The sequence below is a fragment of the Miscanthus floridulus genome, chromosome 13, assembly GCF_019320115.1.
Source record: "Miscanthus floridulus cultivar M001 chromosome 13, ASM1932011v1, whole genome shotgun sequence".
NCBI classification, from domain to species: Eukaryota; Viridiplantae; Streptophyta; class Magnoliopsida; order Poales; family Poaceae; genus Miscanthus; species Miscanthus floridulus.
The window spans coordinates 79,565,166-79,591,840 of record NC_089592.1 but is presented as its reverse complement, the minus strand read 5'-3'; the positions used below and the strand labels follow the sequence as shown (position 1 = coordinate 79,591,840).

At 51.9% G+C, this 26,675-nt stretch overlaps 2 long non-coding RNA genes and 1 other non-coding gene across 3 annotated transcripts; 1 reads left to right on the top strand and 2 right to left on the bottom strand.

Annotated features, from left to right (window-relative positions):
- Window positions 1-323: 323 nt before the first annotated feature.
- On the bottom strand, window positions 324-2,743 carry LOC136502279 (uncharacterized). Its single transcript, XR_010770462.1, has 3 exons — window positions 2,619-2,743; window positions 1,991-2,252; window positions 324-1,118 (listed from the first exon to the last, which is right to left on the bottom strand). It is a non-coding gene; the product is annotated as an uncharacterized lncRNA (long non-coding RNA).
- An 18,568-nt stretch (window positions 2,744-21,311) lies between these two features.
- TRNAN-GUU (transfer RNA asparagine (anticodon GUU)) lies at window positions 21,312-21,385 on the top strand. Its single transcript has one exon. It is a non-coding gene; the product is annotated as a tRNA-Asn (tRNA).
- Window positions 21,386-24,138: 2,753 nt separating this feature from the next.
- On the bottom strand, window positions 24,139-25,581 carry LOC136498908 (uncharacterized). Its single transcript, XR_010769833.1, has 3 exons — window positions 25,103-25,581; window positions 24,681-24,999; window positions 24,139-24,573 (listed from the first exon to the last, which is right to left on the bottom strand). It is a non-coding gene; the product is annotated as an uncharacterized lncRNA (long non-coding RNA).
- Between the last annotated feature and the right edge of the window lie 1,094 nt (window positions 25,582-26,675).

Genomic DNA, 26,675 nt, shown 5'->3' with positions numbered 1-26,675 from the left:
AAAAAAAAAATCCCTCGTGCACACGCAAACCACAGAAGAGAGCGGTAAGAAAAAAAGTAGGAACAAAAGGAATTGTTTTCGCCCAGACTCAGGAACAAAAGTAGGGCATGTTTGGAACGCAGGAATTTCACAGGAATCAGTTCAATTTCACAGGAAAAACGTAGGAATAGGAAAAAAATCCTGCATTCCAAACAGGCCTGTGTTAGACTGACGTGATAACCAACTACACCACAAATACGCCTTTGTTTCAGGGCTTCCTTGTTTATTTCATATCCAAACAAGATTGTAATTTTTTTTTTTTGATAAGGAAAAAGTTTATTAACAACAAGTCGCTGCAATTACAGTACAGCTTCCATCAAGTACAGCATTCAGCGCTTCCCTAATTGGACAAGAAAGTTCATGATCTTGATTCGAACAGCTAATGTTCGAATTGATGGTATTACAATTAAAATCTTTCAAAGCCTGGGAAGCAAGTGTATGCGCTGGAGATTGGAGCAGCAATTGATGAATGTCTGAGTGAGAGGCTTGATTTCCCAACCACAGTTACTACTGACTAGGGTATGACAGGTGTTCTCTGGTCGAACTAGGAAAATACCTTATTTACAATCCTATGAATAACATCCTATATTTTCGGATAATAAGGCATAGCACATACTACAAATTATGGTCTGTTTGAAAACAGAATGCTGGACTGGAAGCTCAAGAACACACTGCTGCTCCAGATTATTTACAAGGCCTCGTTTAGATTGCGAAAAAATTTCAACCCGATGAATAGTAGCACTTTCGTCTTATTTGACAAATATTGTCCAATCGTGGACCAACTAGGGTCAAAAGATTCATCTCGTGATTTCGAACTAAACTGTATAATTAGTTATTTTTTTTACCTACATTTAATACTCCATGTAAGCGGCTAAAAATTGATGTGATGGAGAGAGAGTGAAAAAACTTGGAATTTGGATGGCATCTAAACGAGGCCCAAGCACAGTTACTACATCTTAATACTCGGATGCTTCAGAACGCAAGCAACAATAGCGTAGGATCCGATTGGCGGATATCTAACATCTCAGAAGCAGCCACAGCATTCCTCCAGCAGGCAGCAACAGCAGATAGCAGCCAAACTGCAGACGACACAGACCAAAATGAGATGCAGATATTTACACGAGATTAAGCAAACAGATAGAAGCTGAAAAAACTGAATAACATGTTGCCTGGTAACCCTGGTTATTATGGTGCTAAAACTGTATAACTCATCACCAGTATGCTTGACCAGATTTGCATTACCAGAATTTACTCTGTCAAGGGATGTACATTCATACATAAGCAGAAACGCCTTACAATAACTAAATCAACACCTAAGACTACAGAACATATGTGAGTATGTGACTGCTTATTTCTTCCTGCCCATGATTAAAGATCACTATAAGACTGAATATATGTGAGTGCTTATTTCTTACAGCTCATAGCTAAAGGTCACTAAGACTTATATATTATATATGTGACTGCTCATTTCTTGCTGCTTTTATTTAAGTTAAAGGTCACTAAGACCTGTATCTTATTGCATCATGCAAAATCCTCCAACCAACCACTACCTTAGATGTGCAACGGCTGTTGATACCACTATCTGAAGAAAAAAAAAGACTTGACAGCAAAAGTAAAATTGCAACATTTCTTACAGCAGTGTCTATATTAGCGCATAATAGACATGCCAACAATGGTACAGGGACCAAAAAAAAATTTATGTCACAGGGATCTCGCTCTCCTCTGAAAAACACTAGAAACTGCTAATCATTACTTAAACCCGGACTAAGCAATAAGATCCTGACGAGCTTTGTATTATCCTAGCCCAATATCTCATTCTCATCGCAACAAAAACCAGGATCTGCAGCAACCTCTAATCTCAAACAATAAGCAGCACATTAACACACAGGAAATGAAATGTTTGACGGCAAAATGAACATCAAGCAAGCAGTTGTAGCATATTTTTAATTACCATCCTTTGAGGAACCCAGAGGAGCTAGAGCTACCCTGGTTTCCATGGTTGTGGTGGTGCTGCTGCTGATACTCTCCATGCGGTGGCGGCGGCGGGTAGTAAGGGCGTTGCTGGTCGTTGAAGTAGCCCTGGTACCCCGGTGGAGGGTGCTGAGGTGGGGGGTAAGGCCCCTGCGGCGGAGGTGGGTACACGCCATGGGGTGGTGGTGGTGGATGTCCATGGCCCCGAGGTGGTGGGTAAGGGTACGCCTGACGAGTATGCCCTGAAATTGCAGTGAGATGAACTATGGCATCACAACATGAAGAATGACTTCAGACAAGATTTCGCGCATGGAGTAGGTAGCTCGCAAGAACAGGAACAGTAACGTCTTGAGAAAGCGAGATTGCGGAGCAGCCATAGAAACAGGATAAGCAATAGCAGGGCTGATCCTTCCCAGCAGGCTTGCTGGCTTGAGCATAACCGTGACAAACAACAACAGTTGATTACCATACTTGCTGGATTTGGTTCTTGTGGATGACTTAAAATAGCAGAGGGATGAGACCAGAGTCTAGTGAATCAGATACCAATAAGTTACGGATAACAGTTGCTAGAAAGGAGATGAGAAGATGGGCGTGAAGAAATTGCGTGCCTGGAGGAGGGTAGGGTTCCTCGGGAGGGACTCTCTGGTAGCTCATCTCTCTTTTCCCTTTTCTTCCTCCTTTCCTTCCCTGTGAACTTCTTGCTTGCTTCGGAGATGGCTGTTTCTTTACACTGCTGACTAGGGATGAAAACGAATAGGGTATCACTGATATTATATTTGTTTTTATATTTTTGTTTGGATTTGGATTCGAATATGGATAGTGTTAACTATATCGGATAGGATACGATTGGATATCGACATTATAAATATGCGATTTGAGTATTCGGATACGGATACGGTATCGGATGTTGGATATCCGGACTCGGATACGGACAGATCTCAACTCCTCTAAACGGATTCGGTTTCGAATACGGTCGGAAAATATCCGTACTGTCGGTGTTTCGGACCGGGGGTCCTCAACCAACTAGTAAATTTATACTGCGTGTTCCCAATCCCGGGTGGTGATGCAAAGAGATACAAGGTTTATACTGGTTCAGGCAATCGGTGCCCTACATCCAGTCTGAGAGACCGATCTTGTATTCCTTGCACCGAAGTGCTTGTAGTAGGGGTTACAAGCTGGGTGAGAGAGGGAACTAGTCCTAGGTCTCGACGTGGAGTGATGCGGGCTGCTTGAGACGTTGCTCTCAGGTAGCGGGGGAGCGCGCGTGTTACAGAGTGTTGCTTGCGCGTGCGTGTGTTCGTCCCCCAGAAATGGCCCAGGTCCTTTCCTTTTATAGTTGAAGGGGGGACAAGGGTAGTACGTGTGCTAACTACACGGCGTCGTGCGAACGGAGGCGGCGTGTCCGAGCCCTGTAGCCTGTTCATGTGGCGGCGTGGCCGTTGGAGTGGTCCGTCCTTGAAGTACTGGGGCGACGTGCTGGTCACATCTGATCCTGTGCGTCATGGGAGCTCCAGGACTACCTCGAAGCGGGCGTGGCGGTCGGCGTGCGGGTCACTGTAGGTTGACTGCGCGCGAAGCCGAGGCTCGGTTGGTGCCTAGGCCGAACCATGGTGGGGGGTCTCGGCAGACGTGAATCTCGAGATAGCCGAGGCCCTGACGTAGAGTGCCGAGGCTCGGAGGGAGCGGTTGATCTTGTACGCTGATTCTGAGGCGATGATGACCCGGACTAGACTTCTCATGCCGCGTTGTCTTCGGGGCGGGGGTTACGGGGCACAGTGTAGTGCAGGTGCTGATCGTGGGCACAGCGCCAGAACACAGTGGCCGGTAATCCCCGCCGCGTCTTGTCCTAGCCGGTATAGCGTTGATGCGACTCCTTGTCCCGTCGGCCACTCCGTGGTGTCGAGCCGTCGTCCGACTGAGATTGCGGGAGTGGTTGACGCATTAATGGGACGTGATGCGCTGTTGGGAAGACTGGTCGAGGCAGGAGCGACGGGTTATTGCCAAGCCAGCCTCGAGCGATACAAAGAATCGCTGTCTGGTTCGAGGCTGTATGCGTGGGGCCTCGAGCGAGACAGAGATTGGGCTCCGTGTCAAGGCCTCCCGCGAGAGGCCTCGCGCGAGGCGAAGATTCGTCAGGGCGTCGAGACCTCCCGTGCGAGGCCTACGGCGAGGTAGAGAGCCGGTGGGCTCGGACGGGGCCGGTGGTTAACCTACGGCTTACCTTCTGGCTTCGTTGTTGATGGGGTTTAAGTGACTCTTTTGGTGTACGCTCGGGGTACCCTATTTTATGGTACCCGACAGTAGCTCCCGAGCCTTAGTGGGAGTGCGAGCACTCTCCATGAGGGTTTGTCGAGACTTGGCTCGCAACTGCTCCTATAGGGATTGTGTTTTGTTTTTTGAGGTTTCGGTGGGTGCGCGCGAGCGCACCCACCGGGTGTAGCCCCCGAGGCCCTGGAAGAGTGGATTTACTCCTCCAGAGGCTTTTTTCGTATTGAGTGAGAAGTTTTTATCGTATTTGCCGAGCCCACAAGTGCGAGTTCGGGTCGTGGGGTTTAGGCGAGGTCACAGGAAGAGCCCCCGAGCCTCTGCACGGAGCGAGAGGGCGATCGGGAGCTTCCCTGACTTTTTATACGACCCTCGCGCTTCCTTTTCGCTCAGAAGGAGGGGTGGAATATGCCAGGCTACCCTCGGTGGGCGCGAGCGATGACATTTCCGATGAGCTGTTATCGGGTAGTCCGAGTGGAGGCCCGAGCCCCGTTCGCTAAGGGTCGGCTAGCGGTCTGGAGACGCACTCCAAGAGTATCGGAGGGTTTCTCTAGTGGGTGTCGGGGCTGTTCGCTAGGCCCCGGTGGCTCGGTGCCTCCCTATGGTGGAATCCCATTCGGAGACCTCCCTGCCGGTCTCAGACATGAATTGGGGCGTCCCGAGCGATCGTTTGCTTGGGCCTTGGCCTTACATGGGCTCACCCACAGTCATCCCTGACTCTGTTGCCCTAGGGCGGCTGTCGAAACCCTAGGGGGCCCAGCCTTTGAACCCTTGGACCGTAACGGGCTCGATGCCCTTTATCGCGTTTTTAACAAAACTTCTAGCGCGAGCTTTGGTCGTTTGTCTTTGTCTTGGGTGCAGGAGGAGCCCTCGAGCCTCCGCACGGAGCAAGAGGACGGTCAGGGGTCCTCCTAACTTTTTTGTTTGACCCTCACATATCCTTTTTGTTCGGATGGAGGGGTTGTTTGGCGAGCCCATTCGGGTGCGAGCCTGGGTCGCTGGGTCTCGGCAAGGTTATAGGAAGAACCCCCTAGCCTCTGCATGGAGCGAGCGGGCCATCAGGAGTTCCCCTAGCTTTTTGTACGCCCCTCGTGCATGAGGGTTTGTTTGCTGAGGCCCCCTTGGGTGCGAGCCTGGGTCACGGGGTCTCGGCATATCTATAGGAAGAGCCCCCTAGCCTCTGCACGGAGCGAGAGGGCCGTTAGGAGCTCCCCTAACTTTTTGTATGACCCTCGCGCTTCCTTTTCGTTCGGAAGGAGGGTTTGTTTTGCCGAGCCCCCTCGAGTGCGAGCCGGGGTCGTTGGGTCTCGGCAAGGTTGCAGGAAGAGCCCCTTAGCCTCTGCATGGAGCAAGAAGGCCGTCAGGGGTTCCCCTGGCTTTTTGTATGACCCTCGCGCTTCCTTTTCGCTTGGAAGGAGGGGTGGAATGTGCTAGGCTACCCTCGGTGGGCACGAGCTGTGGAACTTCCGGTGAGCTGTTATCGGGTAGTCCGAGTGGAGGCCCATACCCCGTTCGCTGGGGGTCGGCTAGCGGTCCAGAGACGCACTCCAAGAGTACTAGAGGGTTTCTCTAGTGGGTGTCGGGGCCGTTCACTGGGCCCCGGTGGCTCGGTGCCTCCCTATGGTGGGATCCCATTCAGAGACCTCCCTACCGGTCTCGGACACGACTTTGGGCATCCCAAGCATTTTGCTTGCTTGGGTCTCGGCCCTGTACGGGCTTGCCCACTGGTGTCCCTAACTCTGTTGTCCTAAGGCAGCTATCAAAACCCCTCGGGGCCCAGCCTTCGAACCCTAGGACCGTAATGGGCTCGGTGCCTCGTTCCTTCGTCTGAAAGGAATAGGGCAGGGGGACATCTCCCCTATTGGCTCGACAACGGCCAGCGTGCCTTTTGAGGCAATTTTCTCGGGGAGGCGAAATGACACCTACCGCTGCAGCGGTCAGATGCGACATGGTGTCAGTGGATGGAACGTAACTATTCCCATGATTAATGAGGAAAATGTGGGCACATGGGCGGCAAAATCGGATCAGGATTAACTATGCCGGATCTAGGGGAAACTTCCTCGATTTCATCGCTCGTCCATTTCGCCTTCACCCTACATAAATACGCCACGAGCCTCGCCCCTTCCCTCGTTACCTTGCCTGCATTAGCTCTGCCCCCATTGAGCCGTCGCTAGAGTAGCGAGCACCGAGGAGAAGAAGGGAGAAGGACGAGGTAGAGAGAGAGAGACTCACCTCCGTATTCAAACCCTCCACCGCACTCATGGCCGGTGACATCGTTGTCATCGAGGCGGACCCTTGGGATCCATCCGACATCACCGTGGAGATGCTTCAGTCGCTCATCGATGGCAGACTCCTTCGTCCGGTGACCGACCCCAACAGGCCAGAGTGGATCGCTCCATCAGGCGAGCCGGAGCCGAGGCCTCACGACGGTTACGTTGTAAGCTTCATGTCCTTTCACGAGCGTGGCCTTGGCGTCCTGGCGGACCGGTTCATGCGGGCGCTCCCGCATTACTATGGCATGGAGCTCCACAACTTCAACCCCAATTCCATCACGTAGGCGGCCATCTTCGTCGCTGTCTACGAGGGGTATTTGGGGATTGCTCCCCATTGGGATTTGTGGCTCCATCTCTTCCGGGCGGGGCATACCACCAAGCCGATGGGCACGTCGGGCATGAGGAAGGCGATGAGGGCCAGCGGCTGCACTCTCCAAGTGCGCCAAGACCGCTAGCACCTCTACATCCTGGCCTAGCTCACGTCATCCAGTTGTCGATGGTATACGAGCTGGTTCTACCTCCGCAACGATGACGGTGGTCTCCCCTCCTACACTGGGCGGATTGTGGGGAGCTGCCCAGAGAGGTGGAAATATGGCGTCCCGAGGGAGGATCAGCCTAAGCTACAGCCGCTATTGGAAGGGCTGTAGAGGCTGAGGGACTGCAGCCTTACCACGGCTGTGGTCGTGGCCGCCTTCCATTGCCGGAGGGTGCTACCGCTGATGGCATGGCGGTGGCGCCTGTTCGAGATGAGGCCGGATGAGCTGATCGCGAGCATTCGGATGTCTGCCTCTGCCCTCTCCGACGAGGAAATTCTTCGCTGGGTGAGGGAGACGATGGATGCAAAGCTTAGCAACAGTGGTTTGACCACCGTCACGATGCGTCCATCGCGGGGGTTCCTCTCGCTGGTAAGTCGCGCACCACTGCAGCCCCCGAGCCCTCTCCGTTTCTCATTATTTCTCGTTCCCACATGTGCGTTCGCCATTCCTATAGGGGATGAGGGACGTGCGAGCCTCTCTGCCGCCCATTCCCGAGGACGCAAGGCGGCAGGCGATCAACCGGGCGCACGCCGAGGTGTAGAAAAAGCGGAAGGACGCCATGGCGGCGAAGCGCACGAAGCAGATCCTTGCCCACGAGAAACTAGATGAGCGTCGCTGGCAGCAAAGGAAGGATGGCCTCCCATTGGAGGAGTCCCCATCGCCGTCGCTATCGATGGATGCCTCGGACGGAGATGACGAGGGCAAGATGGGGAGGGGTCCCCTAGACCATCTCCCTAACATAGGGGAGACGATGCCCGGGGCGTCGGCAAGCAGCCCGGTGCTCCCAGGGGGGAGGAGGAGGAGCTGTCCCGGGGTCGGCAATCGCCCGCCATGGTTGGCTCGACGGCAGCAGCAGAGCAGGTGGCGGTGGGGGCGACGCAACCGCCCCCAGAGAGGACCGAGGGGGCACCGGGGTCCATCGAGGACCGGCTGGCGCCGGTGGATACAGAGGTCGTGCCTCTGCCACTGCCACCACCTTTGCAGACAAGGGTTGCCGTGCCGAAGCGGTTGTAGCCTCGCTCGAGGTAAGCGTATTTTTGGCAGAGCCGCAACATTTTTTTCGTGTGTTCTTTGGTCTCGTGCTGACCCTGCGAGTGTTTTGTTCTTAGTCGGAAGCGACCTGCGGAGGTGCCTACCTTGGCGCCCCTTAAGGCGCTCAAGGTGAACCTCGGTTCCACCGCCCACTGGGTGGTGGAGGCGCAAGCTGCCCTACAACGTGGCGTGGCGTCGGCAAGGGACGACCCGATGGAGCCAGCCACCCAAGGAGGGCTGCCGAGGCAGCCCCGACATGGACGGGGGAGGGAGCGCCTACGCCCCACGAGGGCAAGGCCCGTGAGTCAGATGGGGTCAAAGTGCCCTCAGTTGCCGAGGCTGCTGAGGTCGGGGCCCCCTTGGTCTCTGAGGCCGAGGCGGCGGAGGCCGGGGTGCCCAGGACCATCGAGGCCGCTGCAGCGGGCGCCAGAGCCCCCACGACCACCGAGGCCATGATAGCGGAGGCCAGAGCCCCCGGGACCACCGAGGCCGATGTGATCGCGATGAGGCCATCGGCCCAGGAAGTGGAGATGAAGGCAGCGGAGGCCTTGGTGGCACCCTTGGTTCAAGGCCCACCGTCGTTGCTGGAGAGCACCCAGGAGATGGAGGTCCTTCCAATCTCCTCCAATGATACTTCCCGGGCACAGGAGATGGTCGATGCTGAGGTGGCTGGTGCCGTGGAACAGCCGGTTCCGACCCTGGGTGAGGGAAGCCCCACGGGTGGGATCACCCGCGTGTCCTGTGGCAAAGCCGGGACGACCCTAAGGCAGAGCCTCTGTTTGCCCTCGAGGACGCGGCCGAGGGCGGGCGCTGGGACACATTCGAGTAGTACCACCAGCTGGCGGAGCGGTCACTATGGACAACGCTGTCCGTGGTGGCCGATGATCTGCCTGGAGTCGCCCAGGTTCGTGCTTTCTTTTCTCATGCGGTGGTCTTTTTCTGAGTTTTCTTTGTAGGAATTGACCCCTGTTCTATTTCCCCCAAGAGCTCGAGACCCGATCCCTTGGGAAGTCAGTCTTTCTCCAGCGGGAGAGGGATGTCTGAGACCAGCTTCAGCGGTAGAAGGGCCTTCTTGCCGGCGCCAACGAGCTCCTATTGGCGTGGAGCGTAGAGGTGGAGGACCTCTGCCTTTGTTGTGCCGATGCGAAGGTCGAGGCGGCCATGGCCCAGGAGCAGGTCGCCCCTCTGGCGGCACGGGTCAAGGAGTTGGAGGAGGAGCTCACCCGTGTGGCCGGTGATCGGGATGCCTTCAGGTCTCGAGCCAAAGAAGCCACGGCCTCGGGCAAGGCTCTTGCTGGGTAGCTAGGAGCAGAGCAGAGTGCGCACCAGCTGATGAAAGGCGCTTTGGATGAGGCCCTTACGGTGGTAGAGGCCTCCCGGACCGAGGCTGTGGTCTGTAGGGGAAAGGCTGAGGGTGAGTCCTATTCCCCTCATTTTATTCGCTTTTCTTGTATTCACCCCCTCATTCTCTGGTGTGATGCAGAGCTAGGGAGAGAGGCTTATAGGGTGGCCGAGGCCACTCGAGTCGAGGCCCAGCGCCTGAAGGAGAAAGCTGAGGCTTCCCGGGCCGAGGCCCTGCGCTGGAAGGAGAAAGCCAAGGCCTCTTGGGTCGAGGCCCGACGCTGGGAGTAGAAGGCCAAGGGTGAGTCCCGTAGGCTTCTGTCCCTATTTGGCTTATTTTTCTTTGTGCTCAACCCCATTCCATTTCCTATGGCGCAGAGTCAGAGGCGGAGGTTACCCGGGCAGCCGAGGCTTCCATCGTAGTGTAGGCGGTGCTCGAGACCGAGATCGGGGAGCACGAGGCGCTGAAGAGTGCCGCCCGTACTGCCTGCGAGGCCTTGGAGGTCGCGGGGGTTCAATCAGGCAGCTCCCTTGGGAGCCGTCTGATTGCATTGAGCGGTCAAGTGCGCGAGCAGCTTCGAGGAGTGCTGCATACGGGCATCAAGCGCGCGCTGGCCGTCATCGCCTCGCACTACATAGGCGTTGACCTCCAAGCCATCAGTGATGGCTACGTCCTGCCCGATGATGAGGAGGAGGCCGACGAGGCAGTTGCAAAGCTAATGGAGGTGGCGAAGGGCCCCGGTACGGCATTGGCCAAGCTGTTCGAAGAGGAGGTGGTCGCTCCTCCGCCGTCTACCGATGCTGGAGGCCCTGAGCCGTGACCTAGGCCTAAGAGGCCATGTAAATAGAATAGGAATTAACTTTGTATCGTAACGCTTGTGGCCGTCGAGGCCTTTATTTTAAAGTACTCATGTTTCTTAATCGTTTGTCTTGTATTTCCGAGCCTCTGCCCTCTTGTTGTCTCTAATCAGATTTCTTCGCAAAAAACTTCCTTGGAGCCTAAGCCGTCCCCTAGGCGAAAGGTGGTGAGGGAGCACCGTAGCCCGGAGGCTTAGGCCGCCTCATGACTCTACCAGCCTTTCGACCCTGAGACGGGCTTTCGGTCCTTGGGTTTTTCGCAACCGATTCGTCAGAGCGTGCTAGAGGGTTTGGCATAGGAATTTTTTCGAAAAACGACTAAAAACGGTGCATGGGACTTAGGGGGGAATCCCCCATCTAGCCCCCGAGGGAGGCTCGATTCTGCGAAGGCAGAGCTGAGTCTCCCTTACAGTGTTATCATATTGCCGAGACCCATGATGGGCTCAGGGGGGTTTCTCGAAAAATTAGAACAACTAAAGAACGCTTCTCAATTGTATTCCAAGAAACAATATATACAATCCTTGGAAATTTGAGGGTAAAAGCGACGTAGCTGTTCTATGTTCCAAGCGTTGGTGAAGATTTTGCCCTTCTCGTTGGCTAGCTTGTAGGTCCCGGGCTTCAGCACTTGGGCGACTATGTATGGCCCTTCCCATGGTGGGGTCAGCTTGTGGCGGCCCTTGTTGCTCTGTGTCAGCCTCAACACCAGGTCGCCTACCTTTAAGTCTCGGCTTCGAATGCGTCGAGCTTGAAAGCGCCATAGGGCTTGCTGGTATTTGGCCGAGTGCAGCAGCGCGACGTCTCGGGCTTCCTCTAGTTGGTCGAGGGCGTCCTCACGGGTGGTGCAGTTGCTTTGCTCGTTGTAGGCCTGTAGCCTTGGGGAACCATATTCCAAGTCAGTGGGGAGGATGGCCTTGGCTCCATAGACCAGGAAGAAAGGCGTGAACCCCGTGGCTCGGCTTGGAGTGTTCCTCAGGCTCCAGATGATCGATGGGAGTTCGACGAGTCATTTCTTGCCAAACTTCTTCAATCGGTTGTAAATTCTTGGCTTGAGGCCTTGTAGGATCATGCCATTGGCACGTTCTACTTGGCTGTTGGTCCTTGGGTGTTCTACGGCCAACCAGGCCACACGGATGTGGTGGTGGTCGCAGAACGTCAAGAATTTTTTGCCGGTGAACTGTGTCCCATTGTTGGTGATGATGGTGTTAGGACCCCGAACCTGTGGATAATGTCAGTGAAGAACAGCACTGCTTGCTTGGATTTGATTCGATTGATCAGACGAGCCTTGATCCATTTGGAGAACTTATCGATTGCTACCAGTAGATGAGTGTAGCCCTCGGGGGCCTTTTGCAGAGGCCCGACCATGTCAAGCCCCCATATGGCAAACGGCCATGTAATGGGAATGGTTTGGAAGGCCTGGGACGGGAGATGTGTCTGCCGCACATAGTACTGGCATCCCTCGCAGGAGCATACTAACTTGGTGGCATTGGCAACTGTCGTCAGCCAGTAGAACCCTTGGCGGAAGGCGTTTCTGACGAGCGTCCGAGGCGCCGCATGGTGCCCATAGGCCCCTACGTGCAAGTCCCAAAGTAGGGCTTGACCTGCCTCGGTAGTGATGCATCGTTGGAGGACACCGGAGGGACTTCGCCTATATAATTCACCATTGCAGAGGATGTAAGTTTTGGCTTGTCGCGCAAGTCATCGGGCTTCGGCCCTGTCGCTAGGAAGCTCTCCCTGAGCAAGCCAATCAAGGAACAGGATTCGCCAGTCTGTGTCCTGGTCAGTTTGGGGAGGCCCAGTGTTGACTTCCATGACCTCAGGCTCGGTCAAAAGAGTCTCGGTAGCGGAGGGGGCGCCGAGCCCCATGGTGGTTTCGGCCGGTGGGCCCCCTTCCATTGCCGAGGCGTAATCAATGGAAGGCTTATGGAGGTCCCTAGCAAAGACGTTCGGGGGGATCGGAGCCCATGCCGAGGCCATCTTTGCCAGTTCGTCCGTGGCCTCGTTGTATTTCCGCGTGATGTGGTTGAGCTCGAGACCGTCGAACTTGTCTTCTAGGCGACGTACCAACTTGTAGTATGCCTCCATTTTGGGGTCGAGGCAGTTTGACTCCTGCATGACTTGATCGATGACGAGCTACGAGTCGCCTCGGATGTCGAGACGCCGTACTCCAGGTTCGATGGCGATCTACAAGCCATTAACGAGGGCCTCATACTTGGCTGCGTTGTTGGAGGCGGCGAAATGGAGCCAAACCATGTAGCGCATGTGTACTCCGAGGGGCGAGATGAAGAGCAGACCCGCGCCTGCCCCGGTCTTCATCAGGGACCCGTTGAAGTACACAGTCCAGCACTCCGTCTGAATTTGAGCTAGTGGCAGCTGGGTGTCGGTCCACTCTGCTACAAAATCGGCCAAGACCTGAGACTTTATTGCTTTCTGAGACGCAAAAATCAGGGCTTCCCCCATGAGCTTGATGGCCTACTTGGCTATCCTACCCGAAGCCTCCCGATTATGGATTATCTCTCCCAAGGGAAAAGATGACACCACGGTCACTGGGTGAGACTCAAAGTAGTGATGCAGCTTGCGCTGGGCCAAGACTATGGCATAGATCAACTTCTAGATGTGGGGGTATCGTGTTTTGGTCTCGGAGAGCACTTCGCTGATGAAGTAGATAGGTCGTTGGATGGGTAGGGCATGCCCCTCTTCCAACCTCTCTACTACTACGGCAGCGCTGACCACTTGGGTCATTGCGGCGACGTAGAGTAAGAGGGCCTCGTCCCTGACTAGCGATACTAGGATGAGAGGATTGGTGAGCAGTGCCTTGAGCTTGGCGAGGGCTTCTCCGGCCTTAGGGGTCCAAGAAAAGCGTTTGGATTTTCTCAAGAGGTGGTACAGAGGCAAGCCTTTTTCGCTGAGGCACGAGATGAAGCGGCTCAGGGCCGCTGAAAGGGTCAAGATGGCGACTAGAGGGGGTGAATAGTCCTTTTTAAAACTTAATCACGTTGGCTAACCAAAATAAGTGCGGAATTAAAACTATCGGTCTAGCCAAGACTACACCCCTCTATCTATGTTCACTAGCACCTTGCAAATATATTAATCAAGCAACAAAGGTGCCGGGCTAGCTAGAGCTCACCTAACCAATTCTAGGAGCAAGGTCACACAAACCTATGTCACTAGTACTTTAAGCAACAAGGGAGCTCCTACACATGCTAGTAAGCAAAAGCACAAAGCCAACTAAGCTCACTAGCAATGCTCAATAACAAGGCAACCAATGCCAAATTAGAGAGCGCAATTACTTAGCTACACAAACTAAGCAATATGACTAACAAGGTTACACAAACCAAATTAGCCACGCAAGGGAGCTACTTCTATGCTACACAAGCAAGAAGATAATTAGCAAGCTACGTAAGCTAGCTAATTATTAAAGTAACAACACAAGCTCAATGTATATAAAAGTAATTGCAAGCTTGTGTAACGGGAATGCAAACCAACGGGAAGAACAAGGTTGACATGATGATTTTTCTCCCGAGGTTCACGTGTTTGCCAACACGCTAGTCCCCGTTGTGTCGATCGCTCACTTGGTGGTTCGGCGGCTAATTGGCATCACCCGCCAAGCCCGCACGTTGGGCGCCGCAAGAACCTACCCTAGAAGTGAGGGTAGCTCAATGACATGCTTTACTAAAGTTGCTCTTCGTGGCTCCCACGAGGCGAGCATAATGCCCCTCACAAAGCACTTCTCCGGAGCGCCGCACAAGCTTCTTGCGGGCTTCGACGGAGACCACCACCAAGCCGTCTAGGAGGTGGCAACCTCCAAGAGTAATAAGCACCATCGGCTTGCAACTCGATCACCTAGTGCCACTCGATGCAACCTCACGATGCAACCGCACTAGAATCACTCACTCACACAATCGGATGATCACTATCAAGTATGTGTGAGATGGAGGGCTCCCAAGCACTCTCAAGCATGGACACAAAGTCTCCCAAGGTGCTCAGCACCAGCCATGGCCGAAGGCCACTTCTATTTATAGCCCCAAGGGCTAAACTAGCCGTTACCTCTTCACTGGGCAAAAGTCGGGCCGACCGGATGCTCCGGTCGTGTTGACCGGACACTGGACCTCAGTGTTCGGTCGCTTGTAGATAGCCACGTGTCCCGATTCTAATGGTCACTTGACCTGACTGGACGCAGCAGCTTCAACTGACCGGACGCTCCGGCAAAACTGACCGGACGCAGAAGCCTCAGTGTCCGGTCGTTTCCAGTAAGCTCCCCGAGGCGTATTTCTTTGACCGGACGCGTCCGGTCCACCTTGACCAGACACAGACCAGCGTCCGGTGCAATACTCTCGGTACTATGCAGACCCGTCAGTTTGACCGGACGCACGCTGCCAGGGTCCGGTGCTTTCAGACCCAGTGCCCGGTTAGTTGACCGACGCCAGCGTCTTCGTGATCAACTCGTTTTCACTTCTAACTTCTTCACCCTTGCTCCAATGTGCCAACCACAAGAATTTGCATCCGGCATAATAGAAAATAGACATTCCATTTTCCTGAAAGCGCCGAATCCCGCCGAGCATTGTAAACACCACATCCTTTGTAGATGTGCCAACACCACCAAGTGTACACCACCATGTGTATGTGTGTTAGCTTTTCACAATCATTTCCCAAAGGATGTTAGCCACTCAACTTGCCACGCCACTCGATCCTAGCGATGTTGCAAAGTTAGATCACTCGAGTGGCACTAGATGATCGATATACAAACAAGTTTGCCCCTCTTGATAGTACGGCCATCTATCCTAAACCCGGTCATAAACTTCTCTACACACCTATGACCGGTCAAATGAAATGCCCTAGGTTGTACCTTTGCCTTGCATATTCCATTCTATCTCCTCCAACGTCGATGCAACACATGCACCAACACGATCAACAATGATATGATCCACTTCATATCATCATGTGATCATATTGGTTCATCGATCTTGACTTTACTTGCTCTTCACTATTGCCATCGTCCATCGGCACCAAGTCTTGCTCAAGCTTCACTGCCACACGGTCCATCACTCCAAAGCCTTCGACTTGCCCTTCACGCTTGTAACCGGTCCATCAAGCCAAGTCTTGTCTTGATCTTCTTCACCTTTGATCACATGACTCAATGTCATGTCTCATGTGCAATGAGCTCCTTCATCATCACATGTGTGAGCTTTACAACATCTCCAAGCCATTTTCACCTTCATGGCATATGTTGCTCACACACATGTATCTGTGGACTAATCACCTATGTATCTTACATAAACATAATTAATCCACCTAAGTTGTCACTCAATTACCAAAACCAAACAAGGACCTTTTAGCCGCAAGGCATCCCATGACCCTCTACACTCCCTTGAGGTCTCAGACTGGTCCCATGCTAGTCACGGCCGAGACCTTCTCTGGGTTGGCCTCAATGCCACGTTCTGAGACTATGAATCCCAAGAGCATGCCTCGAGGGACTCCGAACACACACTTCTCAGGATTGAGCTTGATGCCCTTCCCTTTAAGGCATTTGAAGGCTATCTTCAGGTCGTTGATGAGATCCTCAGCCTTTCTAGACTTGACCACGATGTCGTCCACATAGGCCTCGACTGTTCGCCCAATATGGTCACCAAAGACCTGAGTCATGCACCGCTGGTATGTGGCCCCTGCGTTTCTGAGGCCAAAAGGCATAGTCACGTAGCAGTACATGCCGAATGGGGTGATGAAAGAAGTCGCGAGCTGGTCGAACTCTTTCATCTTGATTTGATGGTAGCCAGAATACGCATCAAGGAAAGACAGGGTCTCACACCCCACAGTGGAGTCAACGATCTGATCGATTTGGGGTAATGGGAAGGGGACTTTTGGACAGGTTTTATTCAAACCGGTGTAGTCTACACACATCCTCCATTTCCCATTTTCTTCTTGACTAACACGGGGTTAGCCAACCACTCTGGGTAGGATACTTCCTTGATGAACCCGGCCACCAAGAGTTGCTGCACCTCCTCGCCGATGGCCCTACGCTTTTCCTCGTCGAATCGGCGTAGGCGTTGCTTCACCGGTCTAGAGCCGGCCCGGATGTCCAAGGCATGCTCGGCGACCTCCCTCGGTATGCTCAGCATGTACGAGGGACTCCATGCGAACATGTCGGCATTCGCGTGGAGGAAGTCGACGAGCACGGCCTCCTATTTGATGTCGAGGGTGGCGCTGATCCTCAGCGCTTGGTCGTCGGGGCTGGCGGGGTCAACCGGGACGAGCTTGATGGCCTCTGCAGGCTCAAATGCCCCCGCACGATGCTTGGAGTCAGGCACCTCGCCACCGAGTCGGTCGAGGTTGGCGATAAGGGTCTCGGCCTTCACGAGAGCCTCGGCGTACTTGATGCACTCGATGTTGCAGTCGTATGCATGTTCGTACGTGGACTCAATCATGATGACGCCATTGGGACCCGGCATCTTGAGCTTGAGGTAGGTGCAGTTGGGGATTGCCATGAACTTGGCGTAGCACGGCCGCCCCAGGATGGCATGGTAGGTTCCCCTGAGTCCGACCACCTCGAAGGTAAGGACCTCCTTGCCGGTATTTGGAGGGGGTGCCAAAGCAAATGGGAAGGTCGATGCGTCCGAGGGGTCACATGCGTTTCCCTAGCGTGATGTCATGGAATGGTGCGGTGTCGCCGTGGAGCCTCGACCGGTCAATCTCTAGGAGCTCCACAGTGCTGGCATAGAGGATGTTGAGGCCACTGCCTCTGTCCATCAACACCTTGGTGAGTCGGGTGTTGCCCACGATCGGGTCGACGACGAGCGGGTACTGCCCGGGATTTGGGACATGGTTGGGGTGGTCCTCTCGATCAAAGGTGATTGCCTCCTGAGACCAGTCGAGGTATCGGGGAGTGGCCACCTTGACCGAGAAGACCTCTCGGCATTCCTTCTTTTGCTGGCACGCCGTAAGGCACGCCGAGGGTCCGCCAAAGATCATGAAGGCATTGTGCACCTCGGGGAACCCATTGTCCTTGTCATCGTCCCGGTCGCCGGCGCCTTTCTACTTGGCGTCGTCGTCGAGGAGCCCGAGCCTGGTGTAGTAACACCGCAGCATGGAGCAATCCTCGAGGGCGTGCCTTATCAGGCCCTGGTGGTAAGGGCAGGGTTTCTTAAGCATGTCGTCGAAGAGCCTGGGGCCCCTAGGGCCTTGGGGATTAGGACGGCCTGCTTCCCCTAGCGACCCTTTTTCTTTCTTTTGGGGAGGTGGGGAACCGAGGCCTCGGGGGCCTCGTCCCTCCGCTTCCCCTTGGCGTCATTCTCGGGGAAGATGGCCCCAACAGCCTCTTCACCCAAGGCGAAGTTGGTGGCAATGTCGAGGAGCGCGGCAGCTGAGCGCGGCACATTTTGGCCTAACTCTCAGACCAAGTCTTGGTAGGTGGTGCCAGAGAGGAAAGCCTAGATGATTTCTAAGTCACCGACGCTGGGCAACTCAGTGCACTATTTAGAGAAGCACCGGATGAAGTCTCAGAAAGACTCGTCTGGTTTCTGGTGACAGCTCTTAAGGTCCCAGGAGTTTCCAGGGCGCACGTATGTGCCCTGGAAATTCTCGACGAAGATCCTAACCAAGTCGCGCTAGTCGTGGATCTGTAAGGGAGGAAGGTGCTCGAGCCAAGCTCACGCTGAGTCTAACAAGGGCAAGGGGAGGTTGCGGATGATGAGCAGGTCATCGTCCACGCCACCTAGCTGACAAGCCAGATGGTAATCGGCAAGCCAGAGTTCAGGATTGGTCTCGCCGCTATACTTCATGAGGTTGGCTGGTTGTCGAAACTAGGCCGGGAAATGAGCAGCGCGGATGGCTCTACTGAAGACCCGAGGGCTAGGTGGTTCAGGAGAAGGACTGCGGTCCTCCTCATTGTAATAACGGCCACCTCGGTGTGGATGGTAGCCCTGGGCGGGCCCCTCATTATCGTGGCATCGTCGCCTGCTGACCACCTCATTGTCTCCCTGCACCTCGTGCTGGTTGCCGAGGCGGTCGAGCCGCAAGCGGACCCCATGGGCTGTTGGCGCCCAAGTGGGCTTGGGACGTATCGGGGCCTCCCTATTCTGCCGAGGCGATGCCATGGGAAGGTCCGAGGCACCCCCGCGCCACCGAGAGGCGGAACTCTCGGCTTGCTGCACCGCAGCGGTTTCGAGGAGATCCCAAAGTTCACCGTGGACCCGTCGCCCCTCCATGGTGGAGGGCGCGGGCATCGTGCGGACTAGCATCGCCGCAGCCGTGACATTCTGGCTAGCACGATTGAAGATTGGGGGTTGCTCACTCCCTTCGTCATCGTTGATGCGGTGGTGCACGTCGCGGGCCCTCTATCGGGCTCCTCCGCCCTCGCCACGTCCTCGCTGCTCCTACTCGAGAGTGTCTCGAAGCTGCTGCAGAAGGAGTCGGTCTTGTTTGAATTTGGCCTGGAGCTCACGGAGCTGTACCAGGTCCGGGCGTTGAGGTTGTGCAGGGGCGAGGTTCTCATTCCGCACTGCCGGCAGGACAACGCGTGGAGGTGTGGCAGTGCCTGCACCCGGGCAAAGCGGGGAATGGCTTCCTACCCCCTCGTCCTCCTCACCCATCCTCAGCATCCCGAGCCCAATGTGGAAGCACTCGCGAGTGGGGTCGTAAGTACCCTCGTCGTCGGAGTCGGAGTAGCCAAAGCAGTAGTCGCTCGTGGCCAAGAAGCGGCGCATGGTTTCATGGTCATGGAGGTCGGAGAAATCCGCTTTGGCCCATGCCTCGTCCTCCTCCGAGGAGTCAGCGTGGGTGTGGGTCGACGCGGTGGTGTCGAAGTCAAGGGCGAAACGCTAGCGGCGTCCTGAGGGATCCGCGTGAGCAGAAGCGTAGGCGTAGGCATAGGAGGTGGCGGCATTTCTCAACCCGAAGGGGTATGGGGATGGTGCCATTGCGGGACCCTGCTCCACCGGAGTTGGCTCCTCAGGACGTGGCGGAGCGGAGCTTAACGATGGGGCGTCGCCGCGCGCCGCTGGCATTTCTCCCTTGTCCAAGCTCAGGCTAGACAGGTTCCTGACCAGGGACCCTATGCCAACAGCTGGACGTGGGATACCGGTGGAGCGCGGCGCGCCGCCCTAAACTTGTGTGATGTCATGGTGGTCCTGCCCGTGTCACGCTCGGCGAGTGCGACGAGTGCGGCTGCCCAGGCGCCGCCTGTGCCTACGCTACCGGTGCATGACGTCGTCGTCGGCCGGTGGGGCTCAGGGTGTGAGGAGCACCATGTCGTACTCATGCCCCAGAGACATGAACTCTAGGCTCCCAAACCAGATCATCGTGCCGAGACGCAGTGGTCATACGGGGTCTGCCATCCGGGACTTGTGGGGATGACGGAACTGACACACAGAGGCCCCTACCTGGCACGCCAACTGTTGGTGTTTTGGACCAGGGGGTCCTCAACCAACTAGTAAATTGTACCGCGTGTTCCCGATCCCGGGTGGTGATGCAAAGAGACACAAGGTTTATACTGGTTCAGGCAATCGGTGCCCTACATCCAGTCTGAGAGATCGATCTTGTATTTCTTACACCGAAGTGCTTGTAGTAGGGGGTTATAAGCTGGGTGAGAGAGGGAGCTAGTCCCAGGTCTTGGCATGGAGTGATGCGGGCTGCTTAAGATGTTGCTCTCAGGCAGCGGGGGAGCACGCGTGTTACAGAGTGTTGCTTGCACGTGCGTGTGTTCGTCCCCCAGAAATGGCCCAGGTCCTTTCCTTTTATAGTTGAAGGGGGGACAAGGGTAGTATGTGTGCTAACTACACGGCGTCGTGCGAACGGAGGTGGCGTGTCCGAGCCCTGTAGCCTGTTCATGTGGCGGCGTGGCCGTCGGAGTGGTCCGTCCTTGAAGTACTGGGGCGACGTGCTGGTCACATCCGATCCTGTGCGTCATGGGAGCTCCAGGGCTACCTCGAAGCGGGCGTGGCGGTCGGCGTGCGGGTCACTGTAGGTTGACTGCGCGCGAAGCCGAGGCTCGGTTGGTGCCTAGGCCGAACCGTGGTGGGGGGTCTCGGTATACGTGAATCTCGAGATAGCCGAGGCCCTGACGTAGAGTGCTGAGGCTCGGAGGGAGCAGTTGATCTTGTACGCTGATTCTGAGGCGATGATGACCCGGACTAGACTTCCCATGCCGCGTTGTCTTCAGGGCGGGGGTTACAGGGCACAGTGTAGTGCAGGCACTGATCGTGGGCACAGCGCCAGAACACAGTGGCCGGTACTCCCCGCCGCGCCTTGCCCTAGCCGGTATGGTGTTGATGCGACTCCTTGTCCCGTCGGCCACTCCGTGGTGTCGAGCCGTCGTCCGGCTGAGATTGCGGGAGTGGTTGACGCATTAATGGGACGTGACGCGTTGTTGGGAAGACTGGTCGAGGCGGGAGCGACGGGTTATTGCCAAGCCAGCCTCGAGCGATACGGAGAATCGCTGTCTCGTTCGAGGCTGTACGCGCGGGGCCTCAGGCGAGACAGAGATTGGGCTCCGTGTCGAAGCCTCCCACGAGAGGGCGCGAGGCGGAGATTCATCAGGGCGTCGAGACCTCCCGTGCGAGGCCTACGGCGATGTGGAGAGCCGGTGGGCTCGGACGGGACCGGTGGTTAACCCACGGCTTACCTTCTGACTTCGTTGTTGATAGGGTTAAATAATTATTTTGGTATACGCTCGAGGTACCCCGTTTTTTATGGTATCCGACACCTACCGTTTTCATCCCTACCGCTGACTGACTCGAGTACGTACCAACTGATGGTACTGGAGGGGGGGACAGCGCTATACCTATCATTTAATATCGCGTTAGGGCCTCTCCAACGCCCGTTCCTTAGCTCGTCACCGGCAATGAGCTGAGAGAAAGGTTGATCTTTTTATCCCTGTGGGTCCTATCTTTGGACCTGGATTACATTGGGCTGATAAAACAGATGATGTCAAATCATTTGTGTATTCCGTCGGAGGACCAACCATGTTTAAGTACAATTAAAACTGCATATAAAACGAAAGCCAATTGCTGGAATAGCTCAGTTGGTTAGAGCGTATGGCTGTTAACCATAAGGTCGGAGGTTCAAGCCCTCCTTCTAGCGTTCATGTTTTTGGTTCCGTAGGTTTTTTTTGGCATTTTTTTTAAAAAAAATTGGCTTATGTTTTTAAAAATATGTTTTTATTTCTGTAGGATTTTTTGCATTTTTTTAAATTTGTTTCCATACGTCCCAAAAGGCTATTTTTTTAGTTTTGCTTCCATATGTGTCCCAAGATTTTTCGTTTTTATTTTTTTTTGTTTCCGTACATCCCAAAAGGCTGTTTTTTTTAGTTTGTTTCCATATACGTCCAAAATAAAGCTAATTATACTTTTTCAGTTGTGTTATATTTTGCCTTTTTGTGTGTGTGTGTTTTTTTTAATTTGTTTCGGTACATCCCAAAAGGCTGCTTTTTCTAGTTTTTCTATATACGTCCCAAGATTTTGTGTTTTTATTTCGTTTTCGTACGTCTGAAATGGCTGCTTTTTCTAGTTTTGTTTCCATTTACGTCCCAAGATAAAGCTAATTATACCTTTTTCCAGTTTTGTTTTCATAATATGTCCCAAAAGCTAACATATTTAGACTATACTTAGAACGCGGGGAATTTTTTTCTTGTGAAACTTCTGCGGTACAAACGTGCTATTAAGTGTCTGTAGGTCACATTTATCCTAATGTACCAGTGTTTTTTACTAAAATATAAGTGAACGCTACTTGAAATAGCAACCAAACGAGGTCAAATCACATCTTAAAGAAGTTCACCATGACATTGACAATGCCCTTGTCGAGACAATCCAAACAGATGTATGGATCGTCTATTTTGAAGTTCGGGTGTGCGAGTACGATGACAGTGCCCTTGTCGCTTGAGCTACTTTTTAACCATGGAACAATGTTTTTCTCTCACAACATTTCAGCATAAGCATCAGCATAAGCCAAATTTTAGCATAAGCGAACATGGTGTTAGTTTTTTTCAAAAAAAAGTAGAAGCGCTTAACACAAACATCAAATAATTTGGTTTCATATTTTGTGTCCACTTGTTCTTGCGGACAAAGTGTGGGGTTGTAGATTTATCGTCGATTTGAAATATGATTTGGACAAGAGATTAGATTTGCCTAACTTATTCTAGATATAATAAAGAGGTTTGCCAAAGCCGAAGGAGACGCACCCAACCGAAACAAATCAATCTACTCTTGCAATTTTGTTCATTTCTCCTAACCTCTCTTCCAACACAATGTCATTTCTCATCTCTAATCCGATGACTACATGTGTCGTCTTAGGGTGTTAACTAACCTAGGGCAACCTGACAATGTATATGCCCTAATGGATGTGTCAACCGACTTTACTAGCCATTCATAGTCAAGTTTCCATGATAGATATCATTTGCTAGTTTGATTGTAGACATAGTTGTTCTGCACCACATGGTTACACTTCTCGACTTCTCGGGTAAGACCTAAGAATACAACACCATCCAGTTTCTGGAACCGAAGCATCTATTTCCGCGAAAGGCTTTGACAAGGCGCAACGCTAAGGTGCAAATTCAATGCTCAAATATTTGGTGCCAACATACACCTAGCTCATTTCCTTTCGCTAGCTCTCGTGCCTCAAAAGAATTTTGGTGATGAAAGCCTATATGCTCAACTCTGTTTGGGAGGGCTTGTTCCCCTAAAACGGTTTCTCCTTCTAAAGAATGTTGTATAGTGCAACAGCTAGAAAGGACATATTTCTATATCCCAAAAATGAGGGCTTGTTTGTGAGGGCTTTTTCCTAGCTCTTACTCCATGCTATAGTACCAAAAGGAGTCAAGGGTGGGGGCGGGGGTGTCTGATTTTGAGTTGGTCGTCAAAGCCGGTGAAGCCAATCTTTCTAGTTTCAGCAACTTTTAGTTAAGTTTAGTAATAAGAAAGAGAAAAATGACTCTGCTATAGTGTGCAGTTCCCTAAAAGTCATGGCCGTTTTAGGAGGAGAAACCCTCCCAAACAACACTGAACTGAATAACTGGTTCCATCGACTTTGGCTGTTCATGTACTGTAGAAAGAAGTAGAGCTAGGATAAACTCTCTAAAATAGGCGCTTATTTGTCTCGACAAAATAAGATGGCGACAGGAGCCTAGACTTTACTGAGTTTTGAGTCGGCGAATTAATTTTGCAATAAAACTTTAAAAATAAATATATTCTTCGCAACCCCTTCGTTTTTTGAGCGAGGAAACAGGGCCTTCTCTCGACCCACCAGCGTTTGCTTTGTTCCCTCATGGGCTGGTCGTCGGTGCGGAACGGACATCCCGGACAACTCCGGATTCCTTCCAAACCGAAACGGTAAGAGAACTTGTACAAGCCCGTGGCGCCGGTTTGTAATAGACATGACAGAGCAGTGAAATTCTCCGCCTCAAGCTTCTTTCTGGAAATCGGTGAACACCGAAATGTTAGTTGACTCTACTCTAGGCCCTTGTGTTTTTTCGTTATATTATTATACTGTACATGTCAAAAGTAAAAACCGGATGCTGTTTTGTTAATTCTATCAGGTTTGGTTACTGACAAGTGAGAACATCATCATCCCCAAGATGAACCAATACATGATGCAGGTAAACCAACTGGTGCAATTTAGTGATCTCTATTCTTGCCAAAGTTAACGGTCTTAACAGATCAACGGGCTGAAAGACAAGAAAGTTCATGTGACTGAAATACCAAAAGCTGAGATTCTGACAACCCAGAGAGGTTTCCTGGGCGCCAGTGGCGAATCTAGGATTTTAGCTTAGGGTATGCCGTCTAAAAAAATTCATATATAATTCGGTAAATCTATTTTACCAATTTGGTAATAATTATAAAGTCGACAACGTAATTCGGTATATATGCACTAAGTAACATAATAAGGCTTAAATTCATGGATTAAGTTCAAATCATCAACTAAATATAGTATAAATAATTCAAAAGTCATACCGATAATTAAAATATAGGCATAAAAGAGAACCGGAGATTTACAATGCTATTTTTCTGACTATTTTATTCGACGCTTTCGAAGGGATATAAATATCTTGATTATATCATCTTCATCAACTTGAAAAATTTCTGAGTTGTAGCAATGGCGGTGAAGACGTTGTGGCAGTGGATAGGATTTGCAATTTTCTCAATTCTCTTATGAGTCTGCTCTTCCACCACATGTTCAACGATCGGGGGAATGATTAGAAGCAAAAGCAGCTGCCGCTGCCTTTTTTGCTTGATGCTTCTGAAAAAATGATGCAATATCCGAGTTTTTCTTCATAACTGTATAAATATTAAACAATTTGTTATTTGTGATGTTAACAAATAGCTATGAAATTAGACAATAATTTTCCAAAAAGACGAAGAGCAGAAGATTAAATTTTATATACCTAACACAAATAGCAAATCGGTGAGACTCCGTGACTGCGCGGCCGTGCAAACTACAACTGTAGATGCGTGATAGGAGAACGGAAGGCAGCAAGGCAGAGGCCCGAGGGCACCAGCCACCAGGACCAGCAGGGCGTCGCCGTCCGTCACGCCTCACCGCAGTGGTGTCGGCGGTTGGCGTCGGCATCGGCGTCAATCGTCAAGGCGGCGGCGTCGTGAGTTCGTGAATCAGCCCCGATGAATACCAAAAGCCAATAGTGAACTATCATGCAGGCGTGTACGTACTTGCTGCGTGGGCCGCTTCCTGGGCCTTCTAACTTGCTGCTTCCATGATGGCGTGATCAGGTGAGTATTTTTCTTTTTTTATATAAATACATATGTATAATACTTATATTATATTGTACATTTGCCGGTCAAACAGTACCTGGCATACCGTGTGGCTCCGCCACCGCTGGGCGCTCTTTCAAAATGCTGGTCATATTGTCGATCCGTATTGTGCGGCGTGTGCATATATCAAAAAATCAGGTCAAGAGCATTGTGTGCTGATTTTTTGAAAGAAACTGTCGAGCTATATTACCTTTCAAAAAGAAAATGTAAATCCATATTAGTAATGGAGCATGGAAAGTTGGACACTGAAACACAGCTAATGAGAAGCTCGTGTCTAATTGTGTGCACGCCACCAAGCACGTGTCTAATTGTGTGCACCATGTCAAAGAGGCTCGATTAAGCATAGCATGAGCAATAGGGGCCACTCAGGCTAGCCAAGGAGACTGCCTATGAACCAACTCAAAGGTTTACATTCTGATCCTTTGGAACAAAGGACACAGGCAAGTCATCCTTGGCTATCAGAGGCAGGCCCTTATTAACATGTAAGGCTTCTCCTCTGCTTGTCACCTGGCTAGCTTGGTAGCTTCTGTGACTGGTCTGCTGTGCTTCTTCCATCAAACATCTATTTATACATAAATACCTTGTAGAGAGAACCGTATCTTTTTTCCTTTTTTTTTGGCTGTTCCAGGACATCTTATCCTCTAATTGGATAGCAGCATATATTCTAGCTTTCTCACGATATGGGAAACTTTGATGGCCTTGCTCGAGGCACGAGTAGATGTCAAAGATAGTGACAACAATATATAGTGAGCACATCCTGAACTGATAGAGATGCATACAATTTACATGCATAGGAAATGACAATTCTCTTGGATCTTGTGAAACGAGGACATTTTGACTCTCCGAAAGGGATTTTGCCGATGCTGAAAGATGCCTAAAGCTACTGTTATCGACTTCTCTCTACAAAATGACGGAAAGTTCAGTTGCTTTTGGATCATTGGCTGCGCTAGTAGTTATCATGCACAGTTGAATTGATATACTTTGCTGGATGCTAGCAGCTGTTTGACAAATTTGGTTCTGATCTTCCACTAGGTATTTCCTTCTGGTGAAAACGAATTATGTATGTAGGACAAACTTTCCTTGCGTAGACTTCTATATTTATTTTCTCCTCCAACCTAAAATGTAGTAACGTATTCACAGGTTGTAGTCTTGTAGATATTGTTCTCCATAAAGCATGCAGGAGAATCAAACAGACAATGGTCAGAGACACAACATCAGGAGTAGATTAAAGAGGTTCATTCACAGAACACTATGATCTGATCAAGTTTTTTATGTTTACAGGACTCTAGCCATACGCTGCTTGGTAGATCGAGCTTCAGCTCCTGATTCAACTAGAAGTGATTTGGTTTGCCTTAGAACTTTCTCAGGTGAATCAGTTGGATTCTAATTCAAGAAGATAGGCAGAATAGTCATTTTGGTCCCTTAACAAGTGTCCAGATCTTAATTTCATTCTTGAACTTTTAAGTGCTTAAACTTTACTTTTTGTCTTTATTTCATCCTAGAACAACCGCTTTATTCTTCAAATACTATCTTTTGGGCTTAATTTCATTAATGAACTATCAAAGTTTGAGGATTTAAATGACTATTTTAAAAGTTTAGAGTCGCAGCAA